Source organism: Archocentrus centrarchus, unplaced genomic scaffold (assembly GCF_007364275.1).
Source record: "Archocentrus centrarchus isolate MPI-CPG fArcCen1 unplaced genomic scaffold, fArcCen1 scaffold_32_ctg1, whole genome shotgun sequence".
In the NCBI taxonomy this organism is placed as follows: Eukaryota; Metazoa; Chordata; class Actinopteri; order Cichliformes; family Cichlidae; genus Archocentrus; species Archocentrus centrarchus.
The window spans coordinates 2,406,821-2,420,198 of NW_022060260.1; the positions used below are offsets into that span (position 1 = coordinate 2,406,821).

General features: G+C 44.6%; 1 protein-coding gene and 1 non-coding gene across 3 annotated transcripts in view; both read left to right on the forward strand.

Annotated features, from left to right (window-relative positions):
• Positions 1-13,378, forward strand: part of efl1 (elongation factor like GTPase 1) — a 112,604-nt gene that overhangs the window by 59,934 nt on the left and 39,292 nt on the right. The window lies entirely within an intron of this gene.
• On the forward strand, positions 9,439-9,545 carry LOC115776493 (U6 spliceosomal RNA). Its single transcript, XR_004019464.1, has one exon. It is a non-coding gene; the product is annotated as a U6 spliceosomal RNA (small nuclear RNA).

A 13,378-nucleotide genomic window follows, 5' to 3' on the forward strand; every position in this document is an offset into this window, starting at 1 on the left:
CAGTTTGCACTCTGTCTGAAACAAACCATTTTAGCTCCTCCCCCATTAATCCAACTTTCTCCTGATTGGCTGCCTCTCACACAGAGAAGGTTGAAAGGCAGGTGGCTGAGGCTTCTGTGCCTCAGGTGACCATATAGGTATAGGCTGTCTTTGTGCTGTCATGCAGATTCCAGAGTAGAAGAAACTATGTGAAATAGTCTTTAGAACAGTCTTTGGATCACAGGGGCTGCTGTGCATGCACCGACTTCCTTATTTGAAATTGTGGCCATGTTTAATGTGAACGTCTAGCACTGGAACAAGAGCTGTATGATTTAAAATATGGAAAAGCAGAACTGGTCTCCGTTAGGATCCATCAACACTCTTAGACAAAGACCAGTTTGCCCAAAGGATAAAACACTCCCTGAGAAGACAGATGAAGAAGAGTGAAGTAGGACATCCACTATTAAACTGGAGGAGCTTTCTCCAGATAATGGAGGTGGGCTACAGCATCACCTATCAGGCACATTCAGGGACCCTCCCCTGGGATTCCACCACTGCCGTTCACCCCTTGCTTCATGCAGGTTGTGGATGATAAATGGCATCCATGTGGCATTAAAAAACACCCAGAGGTCCTGATCAGTTCATTAGAACTGAGTAAACCTCTCAGATCAGAGGTGAAAGGTCGTGTCAGAAGAAGCCCGCAGTGACATGTACTGTTTGCCTTCTCAGTCCTGTGGTTTGTGGTTGCCCCTCCCCGAGCCTGGTTCTGTTAAAGGGGGGCTCTTCCTCCCCACTGTCACCCAGTGCTGCCCCCGGAGGATCGGCCGAACTGAACTAAAAGATCCGTAAGGGCTTAGATGTATCTGATGATTTACATGTTACACCAAAGCTTCCTGGAAGGATTAAAGCTTAAATTTAACACTTCTCGGTTTAAGTGTAGGCACATGATTGAATGGTGTGAAGAACTGAAGGGGCAGAAGTGAGGTATTGAATTTCCACAGTGTTCAAAGTGAGGCTGGACTTTAGTGTGTTTAATGTTGCGTCTCAACTTCAAAGTAAAAGTATTACGTTGACCTTTGTGGACAGCAGAAACCATGTCTTGGTGACGACTGGAAAATGCTTGACTGGTACTAAATTAAAATATATTAAATGATTAAAAGTATAAGAAGTTAAGTCAAGTTAGTTTATGTATAATTTGAAGGTCTGCAGTGTTGGTGAGGTTCTAGTGCAAAGGCAGCGACTGCAAAACTGACAGCAGGCTTTTTGTTTAATAGATTTGTGACCACAACACAGTGAAATGCAAAGTGAGGAGTGGGTGGGGGGGCATTATATTTGTCTGCGTGTTCATGCGTCAGACCCCCCCCAGCTTTTAAAAGGCAGTGGTGACTGTGGTGTGAATGTGTGAGCTGCTTTGTTTTTTGCCCAGGCATGTATCACACTCTGACGTATGTCAGGCTTCCAGCCCCCTTACCATCTCTCTCTCACACACACACACACACACACACACACACACACACACACACACACACACACACGCACTCTCACTCTCACTCAGACACATGTTCAGTGAATATGAGCAGATCACGGCTGAGTCATGAGAAAGGTGTTCAGGCCGTCACAGGGAGCCTATCACAGTGCCATCATGGGGCACACACACAGATACCAGGTGAGTGTGTAGCTGAAAGGTTGGAGAGTCAAGTTTGTGTTTCTGCTCTACTGGCTTCATGCTTTTTGTAATGAATTATTTAATAAATAAGAAAGAAGAGTTCACATTTATATCTGGGACACACAGAGGAACATTAGCTCATAGTTGATGTCAGTTTATGTGAGCGTGTGTGTGATTTGGACTGTACCAAGTCCTGAGGGGGAAATATCTGTAGCTGCTAAATGTGCTCAGCAGCTCATCTCTAAATGTGTCTGTGTGATGTTTGGTGTGGAGCAGGTGGTGTAAAGTGTTTTTTTTTTTTATTTTGCTGAGAAGTGCTGCCTGCAGCAGCCAGAAACAACCTCGTGAGAGGAGTGAGAGTGGACAGAAGCGTTATGAGAACAGTTCCAACTCTCCATCCTGCACCACCTCCTGTTTAAGATCATAAAGTCCAATTCAGGGGCTCAAAAAACAAAACTCCTTCAAGGCTGCCATTTTGTGCACCTCTGGGCTGCTTCCAGTGCTGCTGCGGTTTTTAGGTCGCTCCCAGGAATCCCCGATCTGAACACCTTTAACTTGCACTTTGGACAAATTTGGAGTCAAACTGACCCGACTTTGATGTCTTTGGTGCCGAGAGCTGAACCTCTGTTTACGACTCAGGCTAAGCTGCAGCAGCCTAAATATGAAATTATAGATTAGGCTATTGTTGAGTTATAGCTCAGAAGTGATTGTGATAGTTTGATCTGCTGCAGTTAAAATTTATTATTGTGATATTTTCTGGCAACATAAAAACACAATCTAAACACCAAAGAAATGTGCACGCTGCCCTGAGCCTCACTCCTAAACTTCACGTTTAGGTCCCTGTAAATTAGTTACTGCTCATGAAATATAAAACTTCCTCAAAGGAACGCTGCTCGGTCACTTTGATTAAACAAGAGGGAATCCATGCATGAACTGAGTCCCTGGATCCAAACGGATGCTTGGATGCAGATTAGCTGATGATATTTTCATGAGAACATCAGTGTGGGGTCTGTTCTTGCTTATCTCTCTTTAATAATGTACTTGTAATGTGTGACAGTTTTGGCTGAATACGAGTAAATCTACGTCCAAACCAACTCCAAAAGCGAATCACTGCTAAGTCGGGTCAAGCGTCAGCTACTGGTAACATTTTCAAGCAATTCTACCCAGAACTTCTGAGGAACCTGCCGTCAAACAGACAAACCAGCAACCAAAGCAATCACACCGCCTGATGGGTGGACAGTGAAAAATAAATAAGAATCCCTTGCTGCCACCACAGAAGATGAATAATTTTTCTTTCTCAGATGGATGCAGGACTCGCCCTCCCTCCATCCTTTACTTTCATTTTATTTACAGTTTAAAAATAAACGTTGCAGCTGCATTATAAGGAAAACCTTGTTTTTCTCACAGAAAATGGTGTTGCAGTTTATAAATATCCAGTGCAGCAGGGTTTCTTCCCCTCTGCTAATAATTACGTTGCACCACCTCCCAGATGGAAATTATCCTGCATGAACAGAGCTTTGGTGTCTTCCTCAACCCAGTGATTGTTTAATAGCTGCCACTGTCTGCCAGTACAAATACAACTCACTGCAGTGCATGAGTTTCTAAGGACTTCTGTATGATCCTCAGTTGTTTTCTTCAAGATTTTTCATCAGAAGAAACTGAACTCAACATTTTGAGATAGAGAGATGGAAAAAAAAAAACAGTCCCATATATAAAATTGACCAAAACTTGAAGATATTTCTCAGCATAAATAATGTCAGCAGCACGTGGCTCATCCAGAGGGCCTAACGTAGATGTTTTTGGGGTTGATTAACCTGAAAATACTGTAGAGCTGCTGCGTTTAGCCACAGGTGCAGTCATCAGATCTCCTCGTCTTTCACTCCTGTCTCTGCATTCGTGAGTGTGTTTGCATATGCTCGGGTGAAAGTGTGTGGGCTACATGATGGCTCCCCTGTGACTCTGGCTGTCTGGACATGTTTCCTCATGACTCACCCAGAATCTGCTTATTTTCACCAAACATGTATTTCTGACAAAATTAACAAAGACCCCACTGAATGTGGCTTTTACACCCGACTGCGGGTGAAATCTTTAACAGCATCCACGTAACAGTGTTTAAATTCACTGCAAACTGAAATGTGTCATGGAATGCTGAGATTTCTGTAACACACATTTTGAAAATTACCAGCTTAAAATAGCAAAAATCATCATTAAATTGCATCATGGTATCATAACAGTCATATGTTAAACACGTCTCATCTCTTGATTACAGTTTTATCTTTCACCTTCAGCTGCCGTCACTTTGTCCAACGTTCACGCCTTTCACTGCAGCTGCTTGGTTTTATTTGACGTAAATGCAGCATATAAACTAAATACAGCCCTACAGATGTTTTACAGTAAAAATTCTGTTAATAAAGTGTATTTTATTTTCAGGGGTTGAGCCAACATGACACATACACACCAAAATGAGACCTGTTACCATTTTTTAGAATAAATAACAGCTCAACCACCCATTTAAATTATTGAAACAGTTGTGGTAAAGAGATCGTGAAGGCTTCGGTCCCCTGTTTCCATGAGCTGTGGGTCACGACCGAATTCACTAAATCAAGGAAGCCACCAGCAGAAGTGAGGCAGTCTGAGCTCAGACTGCCTCACTTCTGCCTGATTTATGGTCATCACATTGGTTGTGTCACACACTGATTGTGACGTCACCATTCATACTGGCGCTTGAGGGTCTTCTCCTGAACAGTGGGTGCCACCGCTCAGAAAAAAACCTTCACATCAGCGCTGGCATGCGAGTCGAAGGAAACAGGAAGCAAAATAATTACAGTGTGTTTTTCAAAGTTTTCTCCAGTAAGTCTCATCAAGCTGTCCCAGCATCTTCCTTCCTGCGATCTGAGAATCTCTGAGCTCTGCACCGATATTTCATGAAATGGCAGTAAATCCCGACTCAGACCATGCACTCATGTCTTCAGCCTGTTTGTGCCTCTGGTGCCAAAAAGAGGTGCACAACAAGATAAAACGACACCAAAGAACGGCGTGCACCAGCAGTGGTGACGTCACTTTCGGCAGATGCCATCATACGTGATGCAAACATAACCCAAGCATTAGCGATATGGCGGGGAGCCACTGCTCCTCCACAGTAAAGCACCCGTCTGTCTAGGATGCTGCCTGGATGCCTACTCGGTGAGGTGCTTCTGGTTTGTTCAACTGGGAGGAGACTGCAGGGCAGACCCAGGTTACCCTGAAGACATTATGTCTACCAGCCTGCTTTGGAACGCCTCGGGGTCCCGCCCAGAAGAGCTGGAGATGTTAGCTGGGGAGGGGGAGGGTTTGGTTCCTCTGCTGAAAGTTAATGGATGGTTTTCTGATCATTTTCTCAATTACACTTTGCACGAAATAAATTATAATTCTGCACAATAACTCTCTTAATTATTTGTAAATAATATATGCTAAAGGTGAATCATTTAATAAATACACATCATCTGAGGTATCCAAATTTATCGAGATGTGGTTTTCAACATTATTGCCAGCAGTCGTAATACAATAAACTGTGTTATTTGGCCAGTAGTGCAGCTCCCCTTCGACTGCACACACACACACACACACGCACGCACATGCACGCACACACTCGCGCGCCTCTCTGAAGCTTAAGTGGGACTTTCCAGTGCGAGGGAAATTCCATAGGATGTTAAAAGGGAGCAGATTTCCAAGGCTCTGGCCTTGTACTTAATAAAACACAATCCACACTGAACATTTAACAATTTCCAGCCCCACATCATATTTATTGCTTTTCAAGCTGCCATTTTTCCACTGCTCCAGCACTTCTCTCTTTTTTTTCTGAGGTGACAAAAAGTAGGACCTAATTCATGTCATGAGTTTGGCTCTGTGGTGCTTCCTTAGAAGGAACTTCCTCTCTTACAGCCGTGTACGAGGCACACAGTGTATCCTGCTTCCTCATCTGTTCCAGCCTCAATCTTTTAAGCGTTAATGATGAAATCAAATGCACTCAGTAAAAAAAAAAAAGTAGGATGTGTCTTTCAAAGATAGTGGCCAAACCTTTGACTGCTACTGTATATTTGGGTATCTAGAATGTTGTACTGTAACTATAACATCTATGTGTATGTATATGTGCTGGATTTCCCATATGTCTTTTACATCAACCATCAATCAGAAGACATACTGATCCATCCTTGCTTCAGGTACTCTGTGGGGGTGTCCTGTAATGATAGTTTGACTTTAGGAAGGAAGCCTGGATGCCAGAGGAAGGAGACGGAGCGAAAACGCTCTGAGGCTGCTTGCACAGCTGCAGCTTGTTGGTCTTGTTTTGCATTCATCAGCTGTATGCATCAAAAAATGCATCAAAAGATCTGTTTTGACGGCACTTTGTGAAAAGCTTTGAATTTTTTTTCCCCCTTTGGACTCTTTCAGTGGTGCCTCTGAACTCACACTGGGTATCACGACAAATGTTTAACCTGTTTAACTGGCAGTGAAACCACCATCAGGGCACTGGTAGGGTTCAGTGTAAGGGCTTCAGTTTGGTTCATTTCTAGGCCTGTTGATGGAATTTCTATATGTTTGGAAAACCCAAATGGAAACGCTTTTAATAGAACAACTGTGATGCTGCAGTGTTTGAGAGTTCATTTGAAAGGTGATTCTCATTTCTGGAAGTTTGCCTATGAGCATGTGGCTAAAACAAAACCCAACCTTAACACTAGAGGAGTGCCCTGTGACCTGATGGATGTTAAGAGGTTAAACAGGTGAGAAGTCACCAGTAATCGAGAAGATGACTAGTCTAATGATGGAATGATGAAGGAGGAATGCTTTTGTAAAATCAGGGTTATGACTTTTTCCTACATTGAGTGATTGTCCAAAAGGATCTCCATGAAGTGATTTTTTTTAAAATAAGAAATTAATCGCTGATTTGCCGGTAGTAGTGCTGTGTCAGTTTTTGTAGTCACAATTTACAGATTTCCCCTAAAACCATCAGATCCATTCATCCATTGGTTTCTTCCACTTATCCAACGTCGGGTTCTAGTGGCAGCAGGCTAAGCAGGTTATTCAGGACCTCCTGTAATCCAGCAATGGTTTCCAGGGGATCCCGGGGCGCTCCCAGCCAGATGAGATATATAATCTCACCAGCAAGTTGTGAGTCTGTCCCAGGGTCTCCTCACAGTTGGGCGTTCCTGGAAAACCTCCAAGGGGAGGTGTCCTGATCAGATGCCTGAACAACCTCAGCTGGCTCCTCTCAGCACAAAGATGCAGCTCCTTCCTGACCTGAACTCCTCACCTGTCTCTAAGTGTTATGGAACATGCAGGCAATCATAAAGTCTTAGTATTAGTTTAAAGGCTTTTTCAACAGAGAACAGCTTTCAGCAAAAATAAATGGTAAATGGACTAGTTCTTATATAGCGCTTTTCTACTCAGATATGAGCACTCAAAGCGCTTACACAACACATTCACATTTACCCCATGCACACGCATTCATACAAGCACTTCCATGATTAATTAATTAAGCTAAGTGCTTTAATCGTCTAACATTCACTCACATTCATACTCCGACGGAACGGTCGGAGAGCAACTTGGGGTTAAGTATCTTGTCCAAGGATACATTGGCACGCAGCCTGCAGTAGCCAGGAATTGAACCACTGACCTTCCAATCAGTAGGTGACCTGCTCTACCTACTAAGCTACAGCCACCCCAAATAGGAGAACCATTCTTTAAAATGGCATTAAACTGGGCACTTACTTGGGTTCCCAGCAACATACGTGCCAAGTCTGAAGTGGATCTGATGAATTTTGCTAAAACAAGTGAAGGACAGGTAGTCGGACATGCTGAGATTTCTGGAGTTATTAGTAGAAGATACACATTGCTGCCATCTAGCTGCTCCAAAAGCATCCTGTGGATGTGGGGAATACCAGTTATCAAAGAAAGATACCTTATTTCTGTTTTCTCCTCATTCTTCATCTTCATTTTCATTACATCACCTCTACTTCATTCAGTTCAGTGTGTTGGGAGCAGATGGGGGTGGGATACCATTTTTATATAACCAGAGTCGCAGCCAACTGTACTTGTGGTTGGAGGAAATGTCTTTAGGCTTGAATCATCCTGAGCTCTGCAGCCGGACGTAACTGGGCCTGGTCTCTGGGGGTGGGGGTGTGTGCAGTCTCTCCTCAGGTTTGGTCAGTCAGCAACGGTCGCTGATCGCTCCAAATTGTTCATCTTGATTCGAGGCCTTTAGTGACACATTTCTTTGTCCAGTCCAGAACAGTAGTACACTTTGTCTCCTGGATTGGTTTTCCACTGGCATTTAATAATGGCCTTCCCATTATTGTTCATTATGTAAGAGCCACGTTCAACTCAAAATGTTAATTAAAAAATGTTTGTTTCATTCTTTAGTATAATTTGGGCTCAAATTTAAATCCTACATTTTGTCTACTAAAACCACAGCAACCACAGTCTTTACTATGCTTGAGTTCTCTGCGCCCCGGCTCATTGTCGCTCAGCCTGTAGCTTTAAATGTGACCTCATTCACATCTCCTGTCCGCGTGCCACCAAACAGAAAGCATGTTGTTTTAAATCAAACGTCGTTGCGCATAAAATAGTACTGATGATACTGGAAGGAGAATGCATGTAGTGCCCTCTCTCTGTTTTGAATTTTGAATTAGGCTTTACAATAACATTTGTTAACTGCATGGAGTTTGTCAGATTGATGAATAATTGTGTTTAATATCTGAGATTGGTGACTGTTGCCCTGATTCCCAGTCATGAGAGCACATCAGAAGCTGCATGTGAGGAAGGAAACCTTCAGACATTTTCCAGAGGTGCACCACCGCCCGTGCGTTTCACCAAGTCACACAGATTAAACTTTGTGTTTTCTTGGTTTCCAGTGAAGCCTTTGTTCCAACCCGCTGCAGCGCCGCTGCTACGTTCTTCCCCTCAGATGTGTGTTGTGTGTCTGCAGCAGTGGTTGTTGGCTTATCAGGTCCTTTTTTTCCCCCATATTTTATTGTTCTTTGTTCAGTTTGAAGGCCTCCAGGGATCAAGTCACCTTAAAGTAATTATAGTGTCGAGTTACATGAGACGCAGCCAGCGGTGTCCTGCAGTAAGCCAGCTCTTAGCCTTGTGTCTGGGTGTGCACACTCTATACACAAAGCCACATATTTGTCTCCAAAACTGAGACGAGAGTGAGAAAATGACCCCAGGGAGTCATTTTACTTGTTAAAACAATTTGGGCACCTGAAGTTTAAAGATGGTGAATCTAACAGGTTCCTGCATATTCTTTACCAAGCTTGGCAGTTTTTGTGTAAAGACTGACAGACAGACTGATCACCTGCCGTACCTCCCCTCAGGTTTAGCCTCTGTGGAGGAATTAAATGATTCCAGGATAGGTGCCAACAGCAAAGAGGACTCACTTTTTCTGGATTAGGCATGAACTTCATTGTCAGGTTCCACCTAGAGTTGATTCAGCAGCTCAGAGTTTGTCTGAGGTCCTCAGAAGTGCTCTGTTACAGGAGGGGATGGTTATGTTTGTGGCACAAGTTTAGTCTGCATCCTAATGAGGAATTTGTCTCCACCCCTTCTAATTACAACAGAGGCTTAGAAGAAGTTTCATAAGAATTCAAGAGGTAATTTATGGTCATTGTTAATATGTTGATGTCGACAAGAGAAAAAGGTATTCTTTACTGTTGTGATGTTTTGTTTGTGGTTAGTGTGCAGCCCTCCAGTGTGTACCATTTTACCGAGGCCTTCCTGCTGGCAGGGCAGTAAATGGTAGGCTGTGCTGTAGGCTGGATGTGCTCGCTCAGGCAGCACATACAATAAATTGGAATCGATACAGAGAAGATTAGCATGGCCCCTGCGCAAGGATGACACGCAAAATCGTGAAGCGGTTCCACATTTTGATAACCCCACATTTCCCCAGGTTAGGGTTACAGACGTCTAAGAGAGGCTTAAATAACTGGAACCAGGGTAGCTGTGCTATCTTAAAAATCAAAATGAATGCTACTAGTTACTAGTTAAGCTCTCTATAGAAATAGAGAGATTGCCAGCATTATTGTTTGTTTAAATATTTTTGTTACTTATTTATTTAGTACAAGCTTAACTGGTATAATTCCTTAAAGCTGAGGGTGATTCAGTGGTCAGATGATTGCAGCAGCCAGGTAAGAGTGGGACGGAATCCAGGCCACAAGTTTGCTGCAGGGCTCCACCCCCTTTTAATTAAACATAAACATTTACCTTAAACTTTTGACAGCTTCATGAGAATTAGCAGTATTTTATGGTCACTGAGACAAAAAACATGCGTTTCAGTTTCTGGTTATTCTGTTATCAGAGACGGCAGCTTTGCAGTCTGCACCGCGGCAAGGTGGCCGTTCAGCAGCTTTACTTGGTCAGAGTGGACTGAGTTTGGGCTGCAGCTTAGAGGACAACAGGGCTAACCAGAGGGGTTCATCACGGCCAGGCTGTCTAACCGAAAGTCTCAGTCAGCCCTCAGCCATGTTTCTTCAGGTTAGGGTTATAGGACACAACATTTTCCATAAAAATTCTTAAAAACTTAATGAATGCTATTAGAATATCTGTCATAGAAAAAGGAAATGGTATAAAAATAGACCAATTAAAAATATTCCTGTATGAAATGAAGACTTTAACACAAGTGTGGTCTCTGTGAAACAAAGTCGATTTCACCTTTGGTGGGGGAATCGGGAGGTAACCTGGTGGATTTAGTTGTCCTTCAGCCGCATGTGTATTGATTAACATTATTGTTTTAATCACATCAGAAAGGATTCAGCTCAGAGATGGAGAGTAAAGGAGTGGAGAGATTAGTGGTGAAATGTGAGGAAAGGAAAATCAGGAAGACAGAAGCGGAGATTAGAAAGTTAGGACTAAGTTATGGCAGAGTTTATGTGTTTCATGTCATTAAAGAAATATCTCCAGTTGGCTTTAGCAGGGCTGCTCGCTACCCCGAGCGAAACTAAAAATTATTGTTTTAGTCAGAAGAAAATGGCCTCATAAGGGAGCAACAGTGAGAGAATGGTCTGAAGTGTGGAACATTTAGGTGATTTCTACATGTTTTCACCATTAAACTTGCAAATATCAGTTTCAGATCTAACTACTGTGCAGGATCAGATTGAAATGCTGTGGGTCATTTTTTTTCTTAGAAGCTTTTGTTTATTCACACAGGGATAACGTCCACCTGAAACTGAAACAAACGCCAAACTGCCGACTGCAGCCTGCGATCAGCGCTGAGGTGAAATTATACCTGCTTCTGAAGCTTATTAGAGTTAATTCCATCGAATGGACTCCATCAAACTTCTGACTTATGTTTGGTTATCTTGAAATATAACCTGTGACCTGTGGAAGTCCCAGGTCAATTTAACATAGTTGGAGGTAATCAATTACAAATTTGCCTGTTAAACCTGTTTGCAGGTTAAATGAAGTGACTGAACATGAGAAGCATCTTTCAGGTACTGATAAATAGGAACTGGCGCTCTGAGGGGTGCGCTATGAAGCCAGATTAATGGCTTAGTGAGCTGTGTCAGAGTTTCGTGTGTCACAAAAGTGGCTCTCTTTTACCTGACTGAATCACCGTGGTAACTGAAGCTGAACACATCACCTGGTCTGGAGCAGGTCGTGTTCAGAGTTCTGGTTTAAAATCAGCTGAAGTGCCACATTCAAGATATTCAAGATGGCGCCGGTGAGGTCAGCAGCCGTCGTACCTGCTCCTACGCTTTGTTTGTATATATTAGGTTTAGCTCTAATTTTGGACTTTATAATTCCGCCTGCTCTGTGTCATATCACGTATGACAGACAGACTCTTTTTAATATCAGAATACAGCACTCTGGCTGTATTCTGACACCTTTTTCTCCCGACCCGACTTGGCCTCAGGAGATACTGCGTTTCCAGTGGGCCAGCTCAAACAAAGGACGGACCAGGTCACGGACAAGGCCCCGAGGGAAAAGAGCCGGCATAAGAGAGAGGCTGAGGCGCAGAGCGCACCAAACGCCACTGCCGAGCATCCTGTTGGCTAATGTCCAGTCACTGGATAACAAGCTGGACGAACTCAGGGCCAGGATACAGTTTCAGAGGGACATAAGGGACTGCAACATCATCTGTCTCACGGAGACATGGCTGACCCCCCTCATACCGGACCACGCCGTACAGCCGTCGGAGTTCTTCAGTGTTCATCGCACGGACAGAACGAGTGAGTCTGGAAAATCAAGAGGAGGAGGTGTGTGCCTAATGATTAATAACAGCTGGTGTGACAGTAGGAATGTTGTCCTTCTGAAACAATCATGTTCACCTAACCTGGAGCTCCTAACCCTGAAATGCCGTCCCCACTACCTGCCCCGCGAGTTCACTTCGGTCATCTTCAGCGCCGTCTATATTCCACCTCAGGCGGATACAAACACTGCACTATCCGAGCTACATGAGGCTATTTCCACCTATCAGGCTAACCAGCGTGATGCGGCTCTCATCGTAGCCGGGGACTTTAACAGTGCAAACTTGAAAAAGCTGATACCGGAATTGATTCAACACATCGACTGCCCCACCAGAGGAGAGAGGACCCTAGACCACTGCTACTCTCCATTCAAAGATGGCTACAAAGCAAAGCCTCTTCCGCCTTTTGGGAAGTCTGACCACACCGCTGTCCTTCTCATGCCGAAATACAAACAACGGCTCAGGCAGGAACCCCCTGCTGTGAGAGAAGTGACACGGTGGTCTGATCAAACAGAGGCCGCTCTGCAGGGTGCGTTGGATTCAACCGACTGGGACATGTTTCGCAGCAGCGCGGGCGGAGACATCGAGGAGTTTAAGGAAACTGTTGTGGGATTTATTGGGAAAGTTGTTGAAGACACTTCACTTAGGAGGACCATCAGGACTTTTCCCAACCAGAAGCCGTGGGTGGATAAATCTGTCCGCGACACCCTGAGGTCCCGCACCGTTGCCTACAGCTCCGGCCTCGCCTCTGGGAACATGGAGGACTACAAGGTTGCATCATACAACGTCCGCAGAGCGGTGAAAGAGGCTAAACATCGCTACGGCCGCAGACTGGAACAGCAACTACAACAGTCTGACTCCAGGGGACTGTGGCAGGGACTACGCACCATCACGGACTACAAAGCACCACACACACACCCGGTGAGTGCCGACGCTTCTCTGGCTGATGAACTCAACATCTTCTTTGCGCGCTTTGAGTCGGGAAGCCGACAGCCTGCTGCACTCCCGGCCGGAGGGGCGGAGACACTCACTGTGACGGAGCGCGACGTGAGGAGGGCGTTTAGACGTGTAAACACCAGGAAAGCGGCTGGACCAGACGGTATTAGTGGACGTGTCCTTAAGACCTGCGCTGACCAGCTGGCACCTGTGTTTACACTGATATTCAACCTCTCACTGAAACTGTGTGTGATTCCCACCTGCTTTAAAAAGTCCATCATAGTCCCTGTCCCAAAGAAACCACACCCCAGCAGCCCCAATGACTTCAGGCCCATAGCGCTCACCTCTGTGGTGATGAAGTGTTTTGAGAGACTCATCAAGACATTCATCACCTCCTCACTGCCCACCACCCTCGACCCACTACAGTTTGCATACCGGCCAGACAGATCCACAGATGACGCCATATCCTTCCTCCTCCACAAGACCCTTTCACACATAGACACTGGTAAGGGGAACTATGTGAGAGTGCTGTTTGTAGATTACAGCTCAGCATTCAACACCATAGTTCCCTCCAGGCTGGT